We start from the raw sequence: 27,691 nt of genomic DNA on the forward strand, positions 1-27,691 counted from the left end.
GCGTTTCTGTTCAGTGTTAAGTGCTATGTTTGGTTATGGTTTAAACTATATCAAAGAATAAGATCTATCATTTATGAAACACAACAAAAACCATATAATGAGTTGTACATTCTTTATATAATTAAAAATAAATTAGTTATTTCTTCCCAATTTTTATTGGTGATGAAGCAGGTCCATTTTTTCAAAACCAGAATTTATTGGATCCAGAATCAGAACCTGATGTGAATGACTCAAATTTCTCCTATGGTGTTGGAACGGACTAACATTCAGGCAGAAAGCAAGGCACCAAAAAGGAGGGGAGAAATACAAAACATAAAGAGAGGAAGAATCTTTGTAATTCCCTTTTATTTTTCCACTTAAATCTCCACTGACTGGCCAAAGAGGGCAAGAGAAAGAGGAGGAGCGATTTGTTGTGTTTTTCTTCCTGCAAGTATGTGTTGTGTGTTAGTCGCTCAGTCATGTCCGACTCTTTGTGACCCCATGGACTAAAGCCCACCAGCCTCCTCTGTTCACGGGATTCTCCAGGCAAGAATACTGGAGCAGGTTGCCATTTCCTTCTCCAGGGGATCCTCCCAATCCAGGGATTGAACCCACGTCTCTTATGTCTTCCACATTGGCAGACATGTTCTTTACCACTAGCGCTACTTGGGAAGCTTGGTAATAGTGTCACCTAATACAACAAAATGTACTTATTTGGTCTTATGACCCTGTCTCAGAAGATTCCAATTTGAAAACATTTTATAAACTATAGTAGCATCCACCACTCTCCTCCTTCAAATAATAAGTTTCCTTGCCACTAGTGTATGAGCCAATGCAAAGCTCATTTTCCTGATTTGTAAAATTGGGGTAAGAATACAGATCCTACAGGATTACTTTGGGTTGAGAGTTAAAAATGTACTTGAAAGTGCTGTTGCAACCTGTGAACTATCCACTCATTGAGGGTGAAACACCGGATATTTCTTCATTCAAACATTACCTCGTGGAGCTGTGGAAAAGAAACAATGATTTCATCCTGCTCAATCACTGTTAGGCTTGATGGAATAGTAGATAAAAGAAAAACAAGAAGGATTTGAAATGTAGGAAGTATGCATTTCCTCTTTATGGTTATTAATTTGTCTGCTTCTTTCTATGCAGACACTTAACTGTTTAGTCAGACCATAAATCATTGTGTCACTCCCTGGGTTCCTACAAAGATGGAGCTGATGACTTGAGGGCTTGCCTTTTACCTGTCTCTCTAACTTTAGAAGGCTGTGTCTACGTGCAGAGTAAAATATACAACTGGAACATGGAGGTATCACTGACTTATTCCTGGCACCAGGCCTCTAATTGGAAAAACTGGAAATTATTAGAAGGTTTCAGTGGACTTTAAAAACATATAAAGTCCTAAGTTACTGGATTCTAAATCTAGGGACAATAATATACTTGGATATTTATTAAATCCTAACTCACTTCTTTCCATTTACCTTTCTAAGTTCCTAATAAATGTGACTAAAATGTGATCATTATAATTACTATATATAAGAACATGGAATGAGTTGCTTTGGATCAAGTGAGTTTCTTAGCACTGGTTATTCCCAGAAAGTCTGAGTGATGTATGTTGAAGATATTCTGTAGATGCATCCTGCAGTTCAGCCCAACATATACAGTTGCTTTAAGATGTCAACTAGGCCTTGGTACCAAGCAGCCATCACAACTTAAAAGTGAGCCTGTAGCACTGAATCCAATTGAACTTACTCAAGCCTTAGCTTTTGACCACTTGCCTTCTCCACATATGTCCCACATTCCAACCCGCTCTCGATTATTCTGGCTACAGTTCTAAAAAAATTATATCATCAATTATGAAAAATCTCATTGGTACTTTGCATCACAACAGTTAATTTCCATCCCTTCTCTGTGGTTTCTGTTATGATCAGGTCCCCTGTCTTGAGTAACACTTTCTCCCTAAAAAAATCTACTGTAGGCCAAGTCTCCCACTAGTACATGGATTCTTCTTCCCTGAGTGACCAGGACCCTAAACAGATAACCCACACTGAATTTAGGATTTATGATTCTAAATCAGGTATATTATTAACTCCGTTTCATTATTCATTTACACAAGTACTCTTTCCAAGGGAAAGAGCAGACTCATTAGGCCAGGAACAGTTGGAAATCTATCTTATCATCTAACAGCAAGTGACATTGGTAATTTATGTGATGAAGCTGGTACATGATTTTCTAATTTGCAAAATAATGTTCATTATTCCTACGATCTAAGGTTGTATAATATAATAAGGAACAGAAGAAGAGGTCAATGGAGATAAGAAAGTCAAGCAACACTTTTTTCATGTATGTTTCTTGCATCTCTGACCAGTCCTAGGGATCCCAGAGGGAGCAAGCCATGCCTTATGCCATTAGGCATCACCAGTAATCAATGCAATCTTGAGGAGAAGATACAGTCGTCCATTTAAAGTATGTCTGTTGTTAAATGAGCAAGCTCTCTATTGTGTCATTGCTTTGCGGGAACAAGGGATCTGCTTCTTTATTATGCCAGGGGTTCCATATGCTGGCCTCTAGTTCTTTCTAGCATGCTTGGTTGCTTGGTCATGTTTCCTTTCCAAGGGCTTTATATTTAGCTATGTCTCTATAGTTTATCTGCTGTGTCTCAAGGCCTTACTATAGATGACCCATCTACAACAGAAATGGTGTAAATGGTGTAAGTATAATGCATTTTAGCCTGTCCCTCTCCCTGTCTATCAGAGTGTTTGGACTTTGTCAGATAAGTGTTATTTTTTTCTGCCACACTCCTTCACTCTGTCAGTTATGCTCTTATTGACAAGCTCCTTCTTTGGGCACCTCTGATTAATATTCAGATAATGGGAAATGGTAGAGTGATAAAATCAAATTCTTCTGAAAAAGGGCATCCACAGCAGAAGAACAGCAACCCTTAAGGGTCTACAGTTCTATGACTTGGAGAAGCTGGATTAAGTGATGACTGGACAGAGAAACACCAGGCAGGAGGCAGTGTCTGAGGTTGTATTCCCAGGAGAGCAGGAGAAATCCATGAACTTGCCTTCCCTTGTATACCGGGATGGCCTTTCTCTTCTTCAAGAACTTGAATAAGGACTGGGAATTTGGTTTGGAGTAAGCTCCCTGAATGTTCTTCACTGGTCGAGATTTAGTCTCATTGTCTCCAGAGTGATACAGAGGAGAAGCCCCAAATGTTCTGGGGTCCAGAAAACTTCTGTGTGATGGGACTGTTTCCCTGGCAGTATCAGTGAAGGCCCTATGGAGACTGGAGAGTCTTCTCCTGGGCTCCCTTTGACAAAAGTTCTGCTCAGTAGCTGGAGTCTGTATTTCAAAGCACAAGCCATACAACTGCAAGATATGCTGCTGCTGCTGCTGCTAAGTCGCTTCAGTCGTGTCCGACTCTGTGCGACCCCAGAGACGGCAGCCCACCAGGCTCCGCCATCCCTGGGATTCTCCAGGCAAGAATACTGGAGTGGGTTGCCATTTCCTTCTCCAGTGCATGAAAGGGAAAAGTGAAAGTGAAGTCGCTCAGTCATGTCCGACTCCTAGTGACCCCATGGGTCTGCAGCCTACCCGGCTCCTCCACCCATGGGATTTTCCAGGCAAGAGTACTGGAGTGGGGTGCCATTGCCTTCTCCGACTGCAAGATATACTGCCCCACAAATGAGCCAGGTGTCTCCTTATCCCAAGTGATGTTGGCAAAAATGTATGAGTCCTGCTTTCCATTGGAGACCACTATTTCCTTCTATTTCATTCCTCTTCTTAAATGAGGCTAATAGTACTTTTCCTGGCCTTCCTTTACCTCCTCCACCCCAAAGTTTACAGTTCTCTCTTCTGGACAACTTCTATGACACCACAAGCATGGTCTACATACTTTTCTCCCTAAAAAAAAAATGCTTTGTGCTCCTCAATAAAGGAAATGGTTCTCATTCCCTCATTACTCCCAGGTCCAGTACGCTCACTCTGTAGGTGTTAACATGTCCTCCTTTCCTGTCCTTATTTCCACCCATGGAGAAGCAAAAAGCCCTAGAAATATATGCTGCACCTTGTTGAGTATAGTCTCTTTAAAATGTCACCACCACAGCTGTGGGTAAGACAAAGCTGAGTTCTTTTATTCTTTACATGGGAAGTAATACCCACCCCAACTGGGTCTTGCTGGCACCTTAGAGGAGAAGGGAGAAGTAGGATATTTATTGAGACTTCATAGTCTTGGGTAAGCAAAGTCTTTTTATGCAGAGTTTTGGTCAGGATTGATCAAAGGTCATGATACAATAGTTTGGGATGGGTGGACACAGCAAGAAGAAGATTTTGTGGGAAGGAATTCAAAGAGTCTCGGGTAAAAGCTATCAGATGATGCTTTAATTGAAGAGAGCTCTTCCAGGAAGCTCCTGGAATGGACAATAGGGTTGTTTGCATCATGAATCTTTCTGAGTAAGAGTTTCCTGGAATAACGAACATGTGCTGATGAAGACAGTGTGTCAGTTGTGTTTCTGTAAGAAAGATGCTGTGTGTGGTATATGGACCCAGTTTTCAGCTCTTACTCCATATCTGCATTACGGGAGCAAACTCCAAACAAAGCACCTTCCTGGGAGCCACAGGGATTTCTCTTACTCATGTAATTGAATACACTTGAGAGTTAACACTTAACATTTCCAGTGAAAAGGAACCACAAATAGCCAATGACTGTAACTTCTTTTACATTTTGCTCAGACATGAAGAGGGTAAAGAGAGGGCTGGAAGAAATAAAGCAAAAAGATGAATAATATTTTTCTTGAAATTAAATCCTAATTATCCTTCTATAATGTAAACCTGGCCAGGTTGTTCCCTTATGTGAAGAACATGCTGCACACCCCACGACCATCAACATTATTATGAGAGTAAAACCCAAACTCAAGCAAGGCATTGGGGCTTCTTCACCACCTCCCTTTGCTAAGTTTGCAGCTCAGCCTCAAACAGTTTCCCTAATGGGAAGAGGTGCTTCAGTGTCTCCAGTCACAAGAGGTAATAGGCCATGTCTTCATTCGTGGCTCCTGCTTCTTCTGTCTGGATAGCTTTTCAAGCAGACCCTCACACTTTCCTGTGAAGTGCAGCTTAACCCCTCATCTGCCAGGCCCCCTTGCATTTGTACATATTTTCATCACAACCCCCAGGGCACAATAATGGGGATTTCTCATGTATGCACATCCATGGGAGAGTGACCTCCTAAGAGTGAACAAAATGTATCATTCATTTCAGCAACTCAGCCTATTAAAAAGGAAATGTTCATTGTTTTGGACCTCAAAATGTAAGCTAGAGTTGACCATGAAAATAAAGGAATGGGAATGTACATTTGACATGGCATCATCAGTGTATACAAAGATGTGAGAGTAGACCCTTAGGGAAGAGGGTGGGACTGGCCGAACATTGAACATGTGAAGGAGTAACTGACAAAGCAAGCAGGGTCTTGATTTTGTAGAACCATATGGCATGCTAAAACTTTCAGTATTTGCCCTGTAAGGAAACAAAGAACTACCATGGAAACAAAAACAACAGTTTTTATGAGTGATTTTCCCCCTTGCTACTTAGGAATAATGAAGTGACTTGTTCACGTAATTATCAAATCACCAACAATACACTTGACTGAGGCCAATGTATGCTAAGGGATGAAATAATGGTGAATCAAAGGGTCATTTTCAGAATTTCTTGCCTGGCCTTCTAACAGCCATAATCTTCATTATAACAACATTTGCTACTGTTAATGGAAACCTAACTCTCTTAGCTCTCGTGTCAGACAGTGATGTCACAAGATTAAAAAATACAAGGTCCCTGACTGTGGGATCTAAAAAGGACTGTGTGGTCATGAAAATAATCCATGTGGGACACAAGCCAGAGATTCTTTAATCCCGTGCCGGAGACATTGAGACTGCAGTTTAGGATTCATGCCTGGGTCTTGAGGCCCAGCAGTGCTTGAGTATAGAGACACAGGCCAAGAATGGCTTGGCAAATCAACAGAGGAATGGACCAACAGGATGTGTTTTGGAGCAACGGTTCTGGGTGGATGGGAAAGGATATGTAGAAGAAAGATAGGTTCAGTCAACTTGTAAAAGAGAAGTGGCTGCTATGTTAAGAAGTTTGGGCTTTACCCTGTGGATCTGGATTTTTCAACCACTTGTCATGACTCAGGGTGAGTCATGAAAAGATGTTATTAGGCCACAATAAGATTTAAGATAAAAGAGAATGCAATATGGCATTTCCCTGGTGGTCCAGTGGTTAATAACCTGCTTTGCAATGCAGGGAACATAGGTTTGATCCTTGGTGAGGAACTGAGATTCTCCACACCTCAGGGTAACTAAGTCCATCCACTGCAACTACTGAGCCTGTGCGCCACAACTAGAGAGACCGTGCATTGCAACAAAAGATCCCACGTGATGCAAGGATGCTCCCAGGTGCTACAACTAAGATCTGGGCAGCTAAATAAATAAATAAATACAGTTTGTCTTTAAAAAAAAAAAGAGAGAGAGAATACAATAGAATAAATTACACTGAAATAGAAGACGTCAGAGATCTTTGCAAACAGCCTGAAAACACTGCTTTGTCAAAGTTTTGTTTCAGTTTCAACACCTGCCTGTTTCCACATCTGCATGTTTCCATTTTGTGTTGCCATGACTGTATATTACCATGCTCACGTGTTTCTGCATCTGTCTCTCCCATGTCTGTGTGTTTCCATGTCCACGTGTTTCCTTGTCTACATGTGGGTCTGCGTGTTTCCTGTGTTTGTGTTTCTACCTCTATATTTTCCTGTGTCTGCACCTTTCCCATATCTTCACATTTCCTGTGTCTGTGTCTTTCCGTGCCTTAGTGTTTCCACATCTGTTTGCTTCCATGTCTATGTGTTTCAGTTTCCATGTCTGCATGTTCCTATGAGAGTGCTTCCTATGTCTTCACGTTTCCATTTCTGCATATTTCCATGTCTACGTGTTTCCCATTGTCTGCATGTTTCCACATATACATTTCCCATGGCTATGTGCTTTCCCATCTGAGTGAATCCAATTTCTGAGTGTTTCTGCATCTGTGTGTTTGTTTTGACATCTGCATTTTCATGTCTGTGTACTCCTGCACACTTGAGCATGCAAGTGTTGGTGAAATTATTTGGAAGCCACTTGGGAAGAGAAGACAAATTCACAAAAGAGTTTTCAATGATACAGGAAGAGCCATAAATATGCTAACTAAAGAACAGAAAAATTAAAACAACATAGAAAAATACTCAGAGCAAAAGTGGCTGCATTAATATCTGATAAAATAGACCTCATAGAAAATAAAAATTACTAAGACAAAGAGGCACATTACATATGATTTAAAAAATGAATCCACCAGGAAGATATGACAATCCAAATGTGTACACACCAACCAGCAGAGCCTCAAAATACATGAAACAAAAATGGATAGAACTGAAAGAATAAATAGCAATCCCACAATCATGGTTGAAAAATCGAACATTTTCCTCTCAGAAGTCAACAGAACTACCAGACAGAAAATCAACAGGAATATGGAAGATCTGAACAACAAAATCAGCCAATAGGATATAGTCAAAATTAAGAACATGCCACTTGACCTGGAATAGCAAAAGACATCTTTTTCCAGGGATTATCAAAATAGACCATATCTTGAGGTGTGACACAAATCTCAACACATTTAATATAACTAGAATTCTACAGAATGTGTTTTCTAACCATAATAGGATCAAAGTAGAAATTGATTGCATAAAGAAAGACAAGAAAATTTCTGAATACGTGAAAATTAAACAATGCACTTATTAACAATCACAGGTCAAAGAAGAAGTATCAAAAGAATTTTTTTAAAAAAACATGAATGAATAAAAGCATACGAAAATTTGTGGGATACAGCTAAAGCAAAAGAAAAGAGAAATTTGCAACATTTCACGCTCACAATAGAAATTAGAAAAGTCTCAAATTAATGACCTAAGTTCTTACCTCAAGAAGTAAGAAAAACAAACAAAATAAACTAAGAGCATGCAGAAGGAAGGAAATAATAAAGATGAAACCAGAAGTTAATAACATTGAAAACAGAAAAATAATAGAGAAAAAAATCAATGAAACAAAGAGCTGTGTATTTGAGATTAATAAAATTGACAAATCTCTAGCAAAACTGACAAAGAAAAATGAGAAATAATGCAAACCAGGTATGAAAGAGAATTATCACTAGAGACTCTTTAGAAACTAAAAGGATACTACAGGAATACTGTGATATAAATCATGATACTTCAAGTACCCTTGAAGATGCAAACTACGAAATCTCATACAAGGAGAAATAGAAAAAACAATATGCTCATGCCTATTAAAATTGAATCAATCATTGATAAATTTTGAAACAAAAGTGCCAATCCCAGATGATTTGTACTGGTGAATCCTTTCAAACATTTAAGAAAGAAATGAATTTTGCACAATTGCTTTCAGAAAGATGAACTAGAGGAAATATATTTTTTTTAAATTCATTCTATGAAGCCAGTGCTATCCTAATAGCAACACAAAATAAGAACATTATAAAAATGCATAACTTTCCACGAGCATAGATACAAAAACAAATTAGCAAATCAAATAATACAATGTATATAAAGAATTATATGCTATGACTAAGTGGGATTTATTTCAGGAATGTAAGACTGATTCAACATTTAAAAACTATCAGTGTAATCTACCTCATCAACAGGCTGGCTAAAGAAAAAGAAAATCACATGATCATATCAGTTGAGGCAGAAAGATTGTTTAACAAAATCTAAAATCCATTCATGGTGAAGATTGCCAGAAAAGAAGGACTACGCGGGAGTTATCTCAACCTGATGAAGAGTATTTATAAAAATTTATACCTAACATCATACTTAATGATGAAAAACTAAATACTTCTTCCTAAGCTGTGGAATAAGACAAAGATATCTGCTCTCATCACTATAGTACTGGACAGTCTAGTCACTGCAATAAGGCAAGCAAAAGAAATAAAAAGCATATGTAATTTGATATTTGAAATAGAATATTATCTCTATTTGTAGATGACATAATTGCTTAGTTAAAAAAATTATACAAACTCTACAAAAATACACCTAGAAAATCCATTATATTTCTATACCCCAGCAATGAATACATGAGCACCAAGGTAAAAATAATTTAATTGCACTTATAATCACCTCCCCACCAAAATGAAATACTTAAATGTAAATCTAACAAAACACATCACTACTTTGATAGTGAAAACTATAAAATGGTGATGAAGAAATTCAAAATACATCTAAATAAATGGAGATACATAACATGCTATTTGACCAGAAGACTCAATATAGTAAAGATGTAAATACCCTCCAAATTGTTCTACAAACAATGCTATTCATACCAAGACCCCAGAAACGGCCTTTGTAGAGAGCGACAAGTAGTAAAATTTATACTGAAAGACATAGGCAATCTTGACATGGAAGATTAAAGAGGTAGAATCATTGTAATCAATTTTAGGATTTACTAGACAACTAGATAATATTTAGACAATGTGATGTTGGAGAAGTTATGACTGGGGAAAAAAACAGAAAGAAGAAGAGTGGTCAAGGCGATTCTCATGCAAAACCACTGGCTACACCCTGAAGTCAAAATGATCTATTATGACATTCTGTATTTTGACAGCTGATTCTGATCTTCCTTAACATTCTACTTACTGCCCTTCACTCTCACAAGCTCTAGCTCAGACATAGGACACCATACACTTTTACCTTGTTGAGGCACACACACCTTCCCTCCACCCTCACTTCTGGTTGGAGATCATTCTACATTGAGGATCCCAAGGATCCTTCAAAGACCCACCCCACATATTGCTACCATTGTAGAACCTTAGTTTGAATGCCCGAGAAGGCAGTGACTACTTGCTCTGTGTTTTTACTCAATAAGCAGTAACTATTTTTTGAGTGCTTCTTCCTGTATCTCACACTATTCTTGTATTGTAAACAACACACAAGTCCAGTCATCAAAGAACATACTATCTGATGGAAAGGTACTCAACTGATCTGGTCATTTGGGTGTGGAGTGAGAAGTCACACAATAAGGCCAACAGAGACACTGAAGGGTCTTAGCGATGGGCCAGAAGGTCAGAGAGAACTCATGAGAATATTACAGCTCCACTCAAGCTGTAAAAGTGGCTCTGTCTCTGCTGGTGACTTCCTCAAAGGTATGGCTTTTGTTTGTTTTTCTCTTAGCACCCCCTAATGCTTACAGTATTTCCTGGAACTTGGTAAAGTTCCTGGGGGACTCACCTGTATTTGTTGAAGCAACATGGATTCCCTTGGTAATTGAACATTTTGGATTGAAGACCTGAAGGTTGGAAAGCAACACTTGGAGCCAGTGCCACTGAGTGTCTGGGAAAACCCCAGCACCTGTTTCTCAAATCTGCATGAACCCTGGCACAAGCAAGCTGACCACATCCAACCCTGATGTCTGTACCTGTGGGGAACTTCTTATTCCTACTGTCTTCCTATAAAATCCTGTAAAAACCTTTCACTATATCTGGGTTTTCTCTCTAGGGCTACACAACACCGAGCTGGGCTGGTGAGCCCAGCTCTTAAACTATTTTAAGAAAGCTGTTTGGAATTTCCTCCCGTTCAGGCTGTACTCCTTAAGTTCCTAATCATTGTTTGCATGGGCAAAAATGAAAAACAAAATAAAACAAAATTAAAGCATGAGGCATATGACATATGTTCAAATACAAAGCATGGTATAATTGCACTCGCTCTTGGGGGTCTGTTTCCAGGGAATCCCTGAATTATTCACAGGAATGTTACCCTACAGTGACCTTTTTGGTGGTTAAGTAATTAAACCCTCTTATACAGAGCTGAGGCAATGCTACATCATCCTGCTCTCTACTTTTACAGTGTGACCTTGAGGTCCCAGAGCTGAACTAGTAGCGTTCCTTATTCTAGTCCTGATTGTGTTGGAAAAAGTATTCAGAGATAATAATGTCTCATAATCTCATTTTGAAAATGAGAAATAAAAATTACAGGCAGGTTAAGAGTCTGGAGGTAACTAAACGAAGCCTCAGTTAAAAATTTCTAGTACTGAATTGAATTCCTATCTTGCTCATCTTACCTCCATGGAAAGGAATTTATCTTGTTTTCACACAAATATGTGAAAACAATTAAAGTTTCTCTGTACATGTATATGACAGAAAAACATGGGCATCAAAATGTTATTCTCTTAACTTTGACAAGCTGAGTTAGGAAATTTATAGGTTAATGGTATAATTTAAGATGAAAAGGCCATGTTGAAAGCTATATAAATTATCTTATTTTGGAGACTTATAAACACTGTTGAGCTGCACTGGATTTGAAGAACTGCCCTCTTAATTTTAAAATTCAGTCAAGCCAGACTGAGATGTCCTCTATCATTTTATATTGAATTGAAACCCTTGGGGCCATGATTGCTATTTGCTTTTACTATTTCTTTCATTCACTTCAATCACTCAGTCATGTCCGATCTTTGTGACCCCATGAATCACAGCATGTGAGGCCTCCCTGTCCATCACCAACTCCCAGAGTCCACCCAAACCCATGTCCATTGAGTCAGTGATGCCATCCAACCATCTCATCCTCTGTCATCCCCTTCTCCTCCTGCCCTCAATCTTTCCCAGCATCAGGGTCTTTTCAAATGAGTCAGCTCTTTACATCAGGTGGCCAAAGTATTGGAGTTTCAGCTTCAACATCAGTCCTTCCAATGAACACCCAGGACTGATCTCCTTTAGGATGGACTGATTGAATCTCCTTTCAGTCCAAGGGACTCTCAAGAGTCTTCTCCAACACCACAGTTCAAAAGCATCAATTTTTCAGTGCTCAGCTTTCTTTACAGTCCAACTCTCACATCCACACATGACTACTGGAAAAACCATAGTCTTGACTAAACAGACCTTTGTTGGCAAAGTAATGTCTCAGCTTTTTAATATGCTGTCTAGGTTGGTCATAACTTTCCTTCCAATGAGCAAGCATCTTTTAATTTTGTGGCTGCAATCACCATCTGAAGTAATCTTGGAGCCCAGAAAAATAAAATCAGCCACTATTTCCACTGTTTTCCCATCTATTTGCCATGAAGTGATGGGACCAGATGTCATGATCTTAGTTTTCTGAATGTTGAGCTTTAAGCCAATTTTTTCACTCTCCTCTTTCACTTTCATCAAGAGGCTCTTTAGTTCTTCTTCACTTTCTGCCACAAGGGTGGTGTCATCTGCATATCTGAGCTTATTGATATTTCTTCTGGCAATCTTGATTCCAGCTTGTGTTTCTTCCAGCCCAGCATTTCGCATGATGTACTCTGCATATAAGTTAAATAAGCAGGGTGACAATATACAGCCTTGACGTACTCCTTTTCCTATTTGGAACCAGTCTGTTGTTCCATGTCCAGTTCTAACTGTTGCTTCTTGACTTGCATACAAGTTTCTCAAGAGGCAGGTCAGGTGGTCTGATATTCCCATCTCTTTCAGAATTTTCCACAGTTTATTGTGATCCACACAGTCAAAGGCTTTGGCAGAGTCAATAAAGCAGAAATAGATGTTTTTCTGGAACTCTCTTGCTTTTTCAATGATCCTGCAGATGTTGGCAACTTGATCTCTGGTTCCTCTGTCTTTTTTAAAACCAGCTTGAACATCTGGAAGTTCATGGTTCACCTATTGCTGAAGCCTGGCTTGGAGAATATTAAGCATCACTTTACTAGAGTCATGAGATGAGTGCAATTGAGCATTCTTTGGCATTGCCTTTCTTAGGGATTGGAATGAAAACTGACCTTTTCCAGTCCTGTGGCCAGTGCTGAGTTTTCCAAATTTGCTGGCATATTGAGTGCAGCACTTTCACCGTATCATCTTTCAGAATTTGAAATAGCTCAACTGGAATTCCATCACCTCCACTAGCTTTGTTTGTAGTGATGCTTCCTAAGACCCACTTGACTTCACATTCCAGGATGGCTGGCTCTAGGTGAGTGATCACACCATCGTGATTATATGAATCATGAAGATCTTTTTTGTACAGTTCTTCTGTATATTCTTGCCACCTCTTAATATCTTCTGCTTCTGTTGGGTCCCTACCATTTTTGTCTTTTATTGAGCCCATCTTTGCATGAAATGTTCCCTTGGTATCTCTAATTTTCTTGAAGAGATCTCTAGTCTTTCCCATTCTATTGTTTTACTCTATTTCTTTGCATTGATTGCTGAGGAAGACTTTCTTATCTTTCCTTGCTCTTCTTTGGAACTCTGCATTCAAATGGGTATATCTTTCCTTTTCTCCTTTGCTTTTCACTTCCCTTCTTTTCACAGATATTTGTAAGGCCTCCTCAGACAGCCATTTTACTTTCTTTAGTTTCTATTTCTTTACCTTGTTTAATTTTTTAGCATATTTTTTTTCTTTTCCTAAGACTTAATCTGTGCCTACTATGAAAACTCAAACTAGGGCTGTATATTCTTGATACAATTTGTGCCTTACTGAAAGATATTAAAACAAATCCATTCTGGCATATAAGGCAAAATGATTGAAACTGATTTAATATTCAAATACATAGGAAAATGGATCCTGTGCAAACCTCTAGTCTGATGGGTTCTCCTTTGCTGCAGGAGCCAGATAAAATCACTCAAATCCTAACACCATTTTTCTGCAGGATCTCATTCTATCCCAGGATTCCAAACCAGGTTTGATACTTACGTTTCCTTGGGGAGTCCTGTGCCCTCTCTCATATGCTGGCCTGGGCTGAATTAGTGTCTGATGACCCCCCACACCTACTGTCTGTTCCTGCAACCTCCAGTTGCCTTTGAGCAAGAACACAAGTATTGTCTAAACTCAGTCCTCAAGCTGTCACCAGTTCAACGTTTTTTAGTACAGAAAAGGTGGACACAACATGGCCATTACTTTAAAAAAATATATTAAAATAAGTATCTATTATATATAAATGGCCTTGAGATTGGGCATCTTAATGGCTACAGTCAGTAACTGTACCTGTAGGGGAATTATGTCAATAGCGTCCATGTATATCCCTAATGTTTTCAAGCTCATTCTCTACCAATGGAGTGATTCCTTTACCTCTCCTTTTCTGGGAGAAGACAATGGCACCCCACTCCAGTACTCTTGCTTGGAAAATCCCATGGATGGAGGAGCCTGGTAGGCTACAGTCCATGGGGTCGCTAAGAGTCGGACACGACTGAGCGACTTCACTTTCACTTTTCACTTTCACGCATTGGAGAAGGAAATGGCAACCCACTCCGGTGTTCTTGCCTGGAGAATCCCAGGGACGGGGGAGCCTGGTGGGCTGCCGTCTATGGGGTCGCACAGAGTCGGACACGACTGAAGCGACTTAACAGCAGCAGTAGCAGCAGCAGCAAATATTCTCAGAACTACTTTCTTTGGAATCTTGCCAGGGGGAACTCCCAAATAAATGTATATGATCTCTCTCAGTCCCTGTATCCAAAGAGGTCATCCTTTTTCTTAACGTACAGAGTATTAATATCTTCCTGGTGGCTCAGTGCCTGCCAGTGTAAGGTTACAGTGCCTATAACCGGCCAATGCAGGAGACGCAGTTTTGATCCCTGGGTCAAGATCCCCTGGAGAAGGAGATGGCAACCCACTCCAGTACTCTTGCCTGGGAAATCCCATGGACAGAAGAGCTTGGTGACCTACAGTTTATGGGATCGCAAAGAGTTGGACACAACTGAGAGACTCAGCAACAACAACAACAAGTATCTTAGCTTCCGTTTAGACCAGCTCAGAGTCTCCTTCTTCTACTAACTTTTTTTCTAAGTAAAAACAAGTTCTTCCTTTAGAAGAATTTTATCCCTCCTCAAGAACATGAAAGCAGCTGATATATATATATATATATGATAAATTATACATACATATGAATTATATATATTATATATATATAAGATAAATTAAAATAACCATTATAAACTTTAGGTCAAATAGTAAGTGTATATAAATGTTTCTCTCTTGCTAGTTTGGGAGCTGTAACTACCTTTCACTGTGACTAACATGTTCCCAATCTCACACTCAGCCTCCCCTGGTCATTTGTAGCGTCCTTTCCTACTGAGTCTGAATACGGCCTCAGACTCTCCACAATAAAACTGCCTGAGCTGTCATGCTCAAATAACCAAGGAGATAAAATATTTTTACTAACTGGACCTCAGTCCTTCCCTGAGTTGTCTTTGCGTCCCAGTTTCAATCTGATGCTGACAGATTTCTCTATGTGTTAGTGTTTCCCTAAGGTTTATGCTATTTAGTTTCCCAGGAAACTCTTATTCATCGGCTTTCTTTCCAATTACTGTTAAACTGATTTCCACACTCCTATCTTCCCCAAGGATCTACATTTGTGTTGTCCAATATGGTAGAGAAAAACCACAACCAATACATTCTAAATTTGTTATTGCAAAATTCATGATAACTTGACATTTACTGCAATGGTGATTGGTTTTGGTTTACTTCATGTGGTCATCCTAATCTCAGGCAAAGATTTTGGACTGGGTGATGGGTTAACAACTTATCCCAAGTCTCGGGGTGGAGGAAGACAGGAACCTCGCAGGGTTAATTGGAGATAGAGTAGATCAAGGAGGTGCTACCAACCAGCAGGAATCAGTGCTGAACTTCAGATCATAGAATCATTTTCAACAGTACTTAATTATGGCAGCAATATAACTCCAGTCAGTTTACATTTGGATATGCCATGTAGTTGGATCCCTGACACTCCCATTTGACTAAGCGCACAGTCTTGACTGCATTTTTTGTTTAACCTTATATCAAGGAGAAGGCAATGGCACCCCACTCCAGTACTCTTGCTTGGAAAATCCCGTGGATGGAGGAGCCTGGCTGGCTTCAGTCCATGGGGTCGCTAAGAGTCGGACACGACTGAGCAACTTCACTTTCAATTTTCACTTTTGTGCATTGGAGAAGGAAATGGCAACCCACTCCAGTGTTCTTGCCTGGAGAATCCCAGGGACGGGGGAGCCTTGTGGGCTGCCATTTATGGGGTCGCACAGAGTCGGACACGACTGAAGCGACTGAGCAGCAGCAGCAGCATATCAAGGAGACTGAAAGTTTTGACTTAGCAATCCATCACGGCACTGCCATGGGGTGTGACTGTTTATCATCACTCTGTTCCTTTTTCTCTGCTGAGTGATTGATGCTATAATTGTGCATCCAAGTCCTCTATGTAGAAGCACTTGGCAACTCCTTGAACCTGATGACTTATTTTCTATTATTTAGACTTTACATTCCAAATTTCTGAGATTGGCTTGATTCTTAAAATCAATCTTTATATTTATAGGACAATGCTTTTTATTCCATTAAAAGCTTTTATCAATGAAGTAGTCTTTTGATACTGATGGTGTTTTAGAAGTAAAGTAGCTCCTGATGTTTCTTGTTCTCAAACTTATTTTCATATTTGTCTACTATATGTTCTCATATCCACTGTTCTCATCCAGTTGTTCTTTTCACCTGGGATAATGAAAATAATACATTTCTAGTTAGGGGACTCTTGGACCACTGCTACTTTTTGCTTCACTTTCAAATGCTGCCTCAGGCTTCTTCTCATATAAGTTCTTCTGGGGAAATTGGACCAAAATATGCATTCTTAGTGGGGCTATATTTTCCCTAATGAGGCAGAATTGGTTCGTAAGTGTTAAAAATCCTACATTTCTATATATAAATTATATATATGCCTACAATATAAGAGGGCTTCCCAGGTAGCTCAGTGTAAAGAATCTGCCTGTCAAGGAGACATGAGGTTGATCCTTGGATTGGGAAGATCCCTTAGAGAAAGAAATGGCAATCCACTCCAGTATTGTTGCCTGGAGAATCCCATGGATAGAGGGGCCTGATAGGCTACAGTCCATAGGGTAGCAAAGAGTTGGACATGACTGAAGTGACTTAGCATGCATACATACAATATGAGAAGAGGTATACAGTGTATCTGTGGCATTAAATTTGGGGGAGGAGGTACTAGGAAAACACCTACAGGGATTCCTTAGGGGACAATAATAATGATAGCAATAATGAAAATGTAGAAACGTTACACTAGAAAATGTCATTTGCTGTACAAGGACTCACTTGAAACACAGATACAATAAATCATGACAAAACTATAGCCAATCAATTTACCACATTGCACTTATGGAAAGTTTTCTGCCTTGGATTTTAGCTCCTGTTCACTGTGAAGAGTACAACCTCATTGTTTGGTTCCTCTAAGTATTTTCTGTAGTGAGTATACATCCAGCAATGTTTGCAGGAGGTCAAAGAGGCTGATGAAAGCTTGCTGTGCAATCCTTTCTCCAGTATACACCCTTCCATCCTCCTATTTTTAAACTCTTAATTTATTTTATTTCTAAATTGTTTTCTTTTTCTTTAAAACTAGAACGGCTAAGACACATCTATGAAACCAATGGCAAGAGTATATTAAGGAGTATATAGTGATTCACTTTGTAAAATGCTGCTAAAATGAGGACAGAATTGACCATCAAGGTTTAGCAACACTCAAATCATTGATATCCTTTCCAAGAGCACTTTCATGGAAGAAGTGGAAGTGAAGGCCTAATTAAAATGGTAGAAGAGAGAATGAGAGGAAAGAAATACCCAGTTTATAATCCTTCTAACAATATATGAGATCCTGCATAGTATGACAGAAATAGTCACATTCATTTTCCAAGCCTCACTCAAGTTATAACCATCCTCAACTTTTCTATTTATACTATCTTCCACATTTAGTCAGCATCTCTTCTGCATTTGGTGACTATTTCTAAAAAAAAATTTTATTGAAGTATAGTTGATTTACAATGTTGTATTACTTTCAGTTCAGCTCAGTTCAGTTGCTTAGTCATGTCCGACTCTTTGCAACCCCATGGACTGCAGCACAACAGGCCTCCCTGTCCATCACCAACTCCCAGAGTCCACTCAAACTCGTGTTCTTTGAGTCGGTGATGCCATCCAACCATCTCATCCTCTGTCATCCCCTTCTCTTCCTGCCTTCGATCTTTCCCAGCATCAGGGTCTTTTCAAAAGAGTCAGTTCTTCACATCAGGTGGTCAAAGTATTGGAGTTTCAGCTTCAACATCAGTCTTTACAATGAACACCCAGGACTGATCTCCTTTAGGGTGGACTGGTTGGATCTCCTTGCAGTCCAAGGGACTCTCAAGAGTCTTCTCCAACACCACAGTTCAAAAGCATCAACTCTTCTGTGTTCAGCTTTCTTTATAGTCCAGCTCTCACATCCATACATGACTACTGGAAAAACCATAGCCTTGACTAGATGGACCTTTGTTGGCAAAGTAATGTCTCTGCTTTTTAATATGCTGTCTAGGTTGGTCATAACTTTCCTTCCAAGGAGTAAGCGTCTTTTAATTTCATGGCTGCAGTCACAATCTGCAGTGATTTTTGAGCCCCCCAAAATAAAGTCTGACACTGTTTCTCCATCTATTTACCATGAAGTGATGGGACTGGATGCCATGATCTTAGTTTTCTGAATGTTGAGTTTTAAGCCAACTTTTTCACTCTCCTCTCTCACTTTCATCAAGAGGCTCTTTAGTTCTTCTTCACTTTCTGCCATAAGGGTGGTGTCATCTGCATATCTGAGGTTACTGATATTTCTCCTGGCAATCTTGATTCCAGCTTGTGCTTCCTCCAGCCCAGCATTTCTCATAATGTACTCTGCATATAAGTTAAATAAGCAGAGTGAGAATATACAGCCTTGACGTACTCCTTTTCCTATTTGGAACCAGTCTGTTGTTCCATGTCCACTTCTAACTTCTGCTTCCTGACCTACATACACATTTCTCAAGAGGCAGGTCAGGAGGTCTGGTATTCCCATCTCTTTCAGAATTTTCCACAATTTATGGTAATCCACACACTTAAAAGCTTTTGCTTTGTATTACTTTCAGGTATATAGCAAAGTGATTTTTTTTTCTTTCCTCTCTAATTACTCTACTGTATTTTTTACCAGTCCCTCTCTTCATGATCTTTTAATGTGTGAAGGCCCCAAGAGTCAGCTCATGGATCTATTTTCTTCTCTACCTTCAATCATTTATAGTATTATCCAGGATACTCTGACTTTTCCCACATTTTTATCTCATGCTAAGAACTCATGGTTAAACTCCAAGTTTCTCTTTTAGAGTATAAAACTGTATATTTGAAGTCTTTACTTGGATGCCAAATAGTTATTTTAAACATGTATGAAGACACGCAAAATGATACTCTTGATCTTTCTTCAATAAACCTTTTTCTTGTTAGACTTGTCATTTCAGATGATGGCAACTCAGATTCTGGTTGCTCAGGCTAAAAGTCTTGAGGTTATCTTTGACTTCTATGTCTTTACACACCACATACATTCTCTTAGAAAATCCTTTTCTGCTTAACCTTAAGTAAAGGTATTCTCCACTTTCTGAAAATCCACATAAGGTCCTTTCACTTCTGTGAATGATCTACCTTAGTATGTGTTAGCTTTTTTGTAAAATCAAAAATCCTCTTTGAATTTCTTTTGGGTAGAGAAAATAGATACTAAAATTCTTGCTCTAATGAATTTTCAATGGAATTAAATTCCTCCCTCTTCCTAATAAAAATATGTATAGACTGTCCACCTCAGAACAGCAGAATGCATAGTCTTCTTAAGTGAACATGGAGCATCTTAGAGCAAAGAAATTATACCAGCCCCTAAAATAATTTAATACTGTTGGGAAATAGATGAGGAAACAGTGGAAACAGTGTCAGACTTTATTTTGGGGGGCTCCAGAATCACTGCTGATGGTGACTGCAGCCATGAAATTAAAAGACGCTTACTCCTTGGAAGGAAGGTTATGGCCAACCTAGATAGCGTAATTAAAAGCAGAGACATTACTTTGCCAACAAAAGTCCGTCTAGTCAAGGCTATGGTTTTTCCAGTGGTCATGTATGGATGTGAGAGTTGGACGGTGAAGAAAGCTGAGCACCGAAAAATTGATGCTTTTGAACTGTGGTGTTGGAGAAGACTCTTTTTTTTTTTTTTTAATAAATTTATTTATTTTAGTTGGGGGCTAATTACTTTACAATATTGTAATAGTTTTTGCCATACATTGACATGAATCAGCCATGGGTTTACATGTGTTCCCCTTCCTGGACCCCCCACCCACCTCCCTCCCCATCCCATCCCTCTGGGTCATCCCATTGCCCCGGCCCTGAGCCCTTGTCTCATGCATCGTACATGGAATGGTGTTCTGTTTCACATATGATAATATACATGTTTCAATGCTATTCTCCCAGAATGTCCCACCCTCACCTTCTCCCTCAGAGTCCGTAAAATTGTTCTATGCATCTGTGTCTCTTATTCTGTCTCGCATATAGGGTTATCGTTACCATCTATCAAATTCCATATATATGCATTAGTATACTGTATTGTTGTTTTTCTTTCTGGCTTACTTCACTCTGTATAATGGGCTCCAGTTTCATCCATTTCAGTAGAACCGATTCAAATGTATTTTTTTTAATGGCTGAGTAATATTCCATTGTGTATATGTACCACAGCTTCCTTATCCATTCGTCTGCTGATGGACATCTAGGTTGCTTCCATGTCCTGGCTATTGTAAACAGTGCTGCGATGAACATTGGGGTACACGCGTCTCTTTCAATTCTGGTTTCCTCGGTGTATATGCCCAGCAGTGGGATTGCTGGGTCATATGGCAGTTCTATTCCCAGTTTTTTAAGGAATCTCCACACTGTTCTCCATAGTGGCTGTACTAGTTTGCATTCCCACCAACAGTGTAAGAGGGTTCCCTTTTCTCCACACCCTCTCCAGCATTTATTGCTTGTAGACTTTTGGATAGCAGCCATTCTGACTGGTGTGAAATGATACCTCATTGTGGTTTCGATTTGCATTTCTCTAATAATGAGTGATGTTGAGCATCTTTTCATGTGTTTGTTAGCCATCTGTATGTCTTCTTTGGAGAAATGTCTGTTTAGTTCTTTGGCCCATTTTTTGATTGGGTCGTTTATTTTTCTGGAATTCAGCTGCAGAAGTTGCTTGTATATTTTTGAGATTAATTGTTTGTCTGTTGCTTCGTTTGCTATTATTTTCTCCCATTCTGAAGGCTGTCTTTTCACCTTGCTTATAGTTTCCTTTGTTGTGCAAAAGCTTTTAATTTTAATTAGGTCCCATTTGTTTATTTTTGCTTTTATTTCCAATATTGTGGGAGGTGGGTCATGGAGGATCCTGCTGTGATTTATGTCGGAGAGTGTTTTGCCTATGTTTTCCTCTAGGCGTTTTATAGTTTCTGGTCTTACGTTTAGATCTTTAATCCATTTTGAGTTTATTTTTGTGTACGGTGTTAGGAAGTGTTCTAGTTTCATTCTTTTACAAGTGGTTGACCAGTTTTCCCAGCACCACTTGTTAAAGAGATTGTCATTTCTCCATTGTATATTCTTGCCTCCTTTGTCGAAGATAAGGTGTCCATATGTGCGTGGGTTTATCTCTGGGCTTTCTATTTTGTTCCATTGATCTATATTTCTATCTTTGTGCCAGTACCATACTGTCTTGATGACTGTGGCTTTGTAGTAGAGCCTGAAGTCAGGCAGGTTGATTCCTCCAGTTCCATTCTTCTTCCTCAAGATTGCTTTGGCTTTTCGAGGTATCTTATATTTCCATACAAATTGTGAGATGATTTGTTCTAGTTCTGTGAAAAATACCATTGGTAGCTTGATAGGGATTGCACTGAATCTATAGATTGCTTTGGGTAGTATACTCATTTTCACTATATTAATTCTTCCAATCCATGAACACGGTATATTTCTCCATCTGTTTGTGTCCTCTTTGATTTCTTTCATCAGTGTTTTATAGTTTTCTATATATAAGTCTTTTGTTTCTTTAGGTAGATATATTCCTAAGTATTTTATTCTTTTTGTTGCAATGATGAATGGTATTGTTTCCTTAATTTCTCTTTCTGTTTTCTCATTATTGGAGTATAGGAATGCAAGGGATTTCTGTGTGTTAATTTTATACCCTGCAACTTTACTATATTCATTGATTAACTCTAGTAATTTTCTAGTAGAGTCTTTAGGGTTTTCTATGTAGAGGATCATGTCATCTGCAAACAGTGAGAGTTTTACTTCTTCTTTTCCTATCTGTATTCCTTTTATCTCTTTTTCAGCTCTGATTGCTGTGGCCAAAACTTCCAAAACTATGTTGAATAGTAGTGGTGAAAGTGGGCATTCTTGCCTTGTTCCTGACTTTAGGTGAAATGCTTTCAATTTTTCACCATTGAGGATAATGTTTGCTGTGGGTTTGTCATATATAGCTTTTATTATGTTGAGATATGTTCCTTCTATTCCTGCTTTCTGGAGGGTTTTTATCATAAATGGATGCTGAATTTTGTCAAAGGCTTTTTCTGCATCTATTGAGATAACCATATGGTGTTTTTCTTTCAATTTGTTAATGTGGTGTATTACATTGATTGATTTGCGGATGTTAAAAAAACCTTGCATTCCTGGGATAAAGCCCACTTGGTCATGATGTATGATCTTTTTAATATGATGTTGGATTCTGTTTGCTAGAATTTTATTAAGGATTTTTGCATCTATGTTCATCAGTGATATTGGCCTGTAGTTTTCCTTTTTTGTGACATCTTTGTCTGGTTTTGGAATTAGGGTGATGGTGGCCTCATAGAATGAGTTTGGAAGTTTACCATCTTCTGCAATTTTCTGGAAGAGTTTGAGTAGGATAGGTGTTAGCTCTTCTCTAAATTTTTGGTAGAATTCCGCTGTGAAGCCGTCTGGTCCTGGGCTTTTGTTTGCTGGAAGATTTCTGATTACAGTTTCGATTTCCGTGCTTGTGATGGGTCTGTTAAGATCTTCTATTTCTTCCTGGTTTAGTTTTGGAAAGTTATACTTTTCTAAGAATTTGTTCATTTCTTCCAAGTTGTCCATTTTATTGGCATATAGCTGTTGGTAGTAGTCTCTTATGATCCTTTGTATTTCTGTGGAGTCTGTTGTGATCTCTCCATTTTCATTTCTAATTTTGTTGATCTGATTCTTCTCCCTTTGTTTCTTGATGAGTCTGGCTAATGGCTTGTCAATTTTGTTTATCTTCTCGAAAAACCAGCTTTTAGTTTTGTTGATTTTTGCTATTGTCTCTTTTGTTTCTTTTGCATTTATTTCTGCCCTAACTTTTAAGATTTCTTTCCTTAAAAAAGATTTCTTTCCTTAAAAAAGATTTCTTTCCTTCTACTGACCCTGGGGTTTCTCATTTCTTCCTTCTCTAGTTGCTTTAGGTGTAGAGTTAGTTGATTTATTTGATTTTTTTCTTGTTTCTTGAGGTACGCCTGTATTGCTATGAACCTTCCCCTTAGTATTGCTTTTACAGTGTCCCATAGGTTTTGGGTTGTTGTGTTTTCATTTTCATTCGTTTCTATGCATAATTTGATTTCTTTTTTGATTTCTTCTGTGATTTGTTGGTTATTCAGAAGCGTGTTGTTTAGCCTCCATATGTTGGAATTTTTAATAGTTTTTTTCCTGTAATTGAGGTCTAATCTTACTGCATTGTGGTCAGAGAAGATGGCTGGGATGATTTCAATTTTTTTGAATTTACCAAGGCTAGATTTATGGCCCAGGATGTGATCTATCCTGGAGAAAGTTCCATGTGCACTTGAGAAAAAGGTAAAATTGATTGTTTTGGGGTGGAAAGTCCTGTAAATATCAATTAAATCTAATTTGTCTATTGTATCATTTAAAGTTTGTGTTTCCTTGTTAATTTTCTGTTTAGTTGATCTATCCATATGCGTGAGTGGAGTATTAAAGTCTCCCACTATTATTGTGTTATTGTTAATTTCCCCTTTCATACTTGTTAGTATTTGCCTTATATATTGTGGTGCTCCTATGTTGGGTGCATATATATTTATGATTGTTACGTCTTCTTCTTGGATTGATCCTTTGATCTTTATGTAGTGTCCTTCTTTGTCCCTTTTCACATCCTTTATTTTAAAGTCTATTTTATCTGGAATGAGTATTGCGACTCCTGCTTTCTTTTGGTCTCCGTTTGCATGAAATATGTTTTTCCATCCTTTCACTTTTAGCCTGTGTGTGTCCCTAGTTTTGAGGTGGGTCTCTTGTAGACAGCATATATAGGGGTCTTGTTTTTGTATCCATTCAGCAAGCCTTTGTCTTTTGGTTGGGGCATTCAACCCATTTACATTTAAGGTAATTATTGATAAGTATGATCCCGTTGCCATTTACTTTGTTGTTTTGAGTTCATGTTGAAACATCCTTTCTGTGTTTCCTGTTTAGAGAAGATCCTTTAGCATTTGTTGGAGAGCTGGTTTGGTGGTGCTGAATTCCCTCAGCTCTTGCTTATCTGTAAAGCTTTTGAATTCTCCTTCATATCTGAATGAGATCCTTGCTGGGTACAGTAATCTGGGTTGTAGATTATTCTCTTTCATTACTTTAAGTATGTCCTGCCATTCCCTTCTAGCCTGAAGGGTTTCTATTGAAAGATCAGCTGTTATCCTTATGGGGATCCCCTTGTGTGTTATTTGTTGTTTTTCCCTTGTTGCTTTTAATATTTGTTCTTTGTGTTTGATCTTTGTTAATTTGATTAATATGTGTCTTGGGGTGTTTCGCCTTGGGTTTATCCTGTTTGGAACTCTCTGGGTTTCTTGGACTTCTGTGACTATTTCTTTCCTCATTTTAGGGAAATTTTCAACTATTATCTCCTCGAGTATTTTTTCATGGCCTTTCCTTTTATCTTCTTCTTCTGGGACTCCTATGATTCGAATGTTGGGGCGTTTCATATTGTCCCAGAGGTCCCTGAGGTTTTCCTCATTTCTTTTGATTCTTTTTTCTTTTTTCCTCTCTGCTTCGTTTATCTCCATCATTCTATCTTCTACCTCACTTATCCTATCTTCTGCCTCCGTTATTCTACTGTTGGTTCCCTCCAGAGTGTCTTTTATCTCCTTTATTTCATTATTCATTCTATATTGACTCTTTTTTATTTCTTCTAAGTCCTTGATAAACGTTTCTTGCATCTTCTCAATCTTTGTCTCCAGGCTATTTATCTGTAATGGAGAAGACTCTTGAGAGTCCCTTGGACTGCAAGGAGATCCAATCAATCCATCCTAAAAGAGATCAACCCTGGGTGTTCATTGGAAGGACTGATGTTGAAGCTGAAGCTCCAATACTTTGGCCACCTCATGCGAAGGGTTGACTCATTGGAAAAGACCCTAATGCTGGGTAGGATTGGGGGCGGGAGGAGAAGGGGACGACAGAGGATGAGATGGTTGGATGGCATCACCGACTCGATGGACATGGGTTTGGGTAGACTCCAGGAGTTGGTGATGGACAGAGAGGCCTGGCGTGCTGCAATTCATGGGGTCGCAAAGAGTCGGACACGACTGAGCGACTGAACTGAACTGAACTGAAAATAATTTAATACATTTAAATAATTAAAATCATACAAAGTATGTACTCTAATCAAGATAGAAAAAACTCAACAGCATAAAGAAGTTTGGGAGAATTTTAAAAATATATAGAAATTAAAGAATACATGCTTAAATAGGCAATGTATCAAAGAAAAAATCACAATGGAAATTATAAACTACTTTGCGATGAATGAAATGAATATATACAGCATGCCAAAACTTGTGAGATACAGCTAAAGCAGTGCCTGGAGAGACATCTGTAACTATAAACATTAATATTTAAAAAAATAAAAAGTCAGAAAATAATGACCAAAACTTCTATCATAGGACACTGGGAAAAGTGGAGCATACCAAAACTAAAGTAAACAGGAAAATGGAAATACTATAGAATAGCATGGACAATAATGAAATAGAGGCTAGAAAAATCAACTTGGTAGAAAATCAGCAAAATTAAAAGATGGTTCTTTGAGAAGATCAACAAAATTGGCAAGCCTATAGCTAAACTGACCTGACCAAGAGAGAAGAAATTCAAATTACTAACAGTGGGATTTGAAAAAGAACACTACTACTGATTTTACAAAAATAAACAGTATTATAAGTAAGAGTATGAATAACTCCATGGCAACAAATTAGACAACCTAGTGGAAATGGAAAAATTCCTAGAAAGATACAAATGACTGAAATTGATTTAAAAAGAAACAGAAAATCTAAATAGAAAAAGAGAGTAAATTAGTAGTAAAAACATACCTACAAAGTCATTAGCCCAGGTGGCTTTGCTGGTGATTTTTACCGAGAAGTTAAGAAAGGATTCCTATCTATTCTTCACAAAGTCTTTCAAAAATTGATGAAAAATATTTTACAATTGATTCTATAAGCCCAATATTTCTTTGATACCAAACCATACAAAGATAGCACAAAAAAAGAGAATTGGAGGACAATATATGTATGAACATAGAAACAAAAGGGCTTCCCCAGTGGCTCAGTGGTAAAGAATCTGCCTGCAATGCAGGAATCACAGGAGACACAGGTTCAATCCCTGGGTTTGGGAAGATCCCCTGGAGGACGGCATGGCAACCCATTCAAGTATTCTTGCTTGGAGAATCCCATGGATAGAAGAGCCTGATGGACTACAGTCCATAGGATCACAAAGAGTCAAATATGACAGAAGAAACTTAGCACACATGCACACACACAGACACAAAAATCTGTAACAAAAATAAATAGTAACTAAAATCAAAAATATAGATAAAGGCTCATACATCATGGCAAAGAAGGATTTATCTCAGGAACACAAAGTTGGTCTAGTATTTGAAAGTTAGTTAATGTAAAACATTATATTAATAGAATAAAGGACAAAATCACATTATTATCTTAATAGATTATAAAAAATAACAAAAATCTCTTGCTCAAATCCAAGAGAAATTTTATGATAAAAACATTCAAAAAACTGCAAATAGAAAAGGATATCCTTAACCTGATAAAGGGCATTATTAAAAAAAATAATAACTGACATCATACTTATGGTGAAAAAAAATAGATGTTTTCCCCTCATATCAGGAACAAATAGAAGCTCACAACTTCTATTCATTATATTGGAGCTTCTAGCCAGGACAATTAGGCAAGGGAAAAAAAAAAGATGCACTCATGTTGAAAGGAAAGAAGTAAAACTATCTATATTTTGAGATGATGCCATCTTGTATAGGGAAAACCTAAAGAATGCACTAAAAAACTATATAACTAATAAATGAGTTCAGAAAATTTGCAGGATATAAGGTCAATACACAGAATCAATGTTACTTCTATACATTTGCAATGAACGATTTGAAAATGAAATTAAGATAATTTAATTCAAAGCATCAAAAAGAATAAAAAACTTATGAAAACTTGAATAAATTTAATAAAGTGTTATATTTATACTCTGAAAACTACAAAATATCCCTTCAAGAATTTAAGGAAGCTGTAAACAAACAGGAAAGCATCTCATGTTCATGTATGAGAGGATCAAACATTGTTAACATGTCAGTACTCCAAAAATTAATATAAAGATTCAGGACAACCCCTTTCAGAATCCCAGCCATCTTCTTTATGGAAACTAACAGGCTGAGTTTAAATGTTATATGAAATTTCAATGGATCCAGAATTGGTAAAACAATCCTGAAAAAGAATAATATAGGAGACTCATATTTTTGATATCAAAACTTACTATAAAGCAATCATAATTATGACAGTGTAGCACTGGCACAAAGCCAGATTAGTAGATCTCTGGGCTAGA

At 38.2% G+C, this 27,691-nt stretch overlaps 1 long non-coding RNA gene across 1 annotated transcript; it reads left to right on the top strand.

Moving 5' to 3' along the window:
- Positions 1-9,698: 9,698 nt before the first annotated feature.
- Positions 9,699-26,659, top strand: LOC145522367 (uncharacterized). Its single transcript, XR_014066002.1, has 2 exons — positions 9,699-10,206; positions 25,048-26,659. It is a non-coding gene; the product is annotated as an uncharacterized LOC145522367 (long non-coding RNA).
- Positions 26,660-27,691: the final 1,032 nt, after the last annotated feature.

This window comes from Giraffa tippelskirchi, chromosome 10 (genome assembly GCF_054371585.1).
Source record: "Giraffa tippelskirchi isolate mGirTip1 chromosome 10, T2T-mGirTip1v1.2.pri, whole genome shotgun sequence".
NCBI lineage: Eukaryota > Metazoa > Chordata > Mammalia > Artiodactyla > Giraffidae > Giraffa > Giraffa tippelskirchi.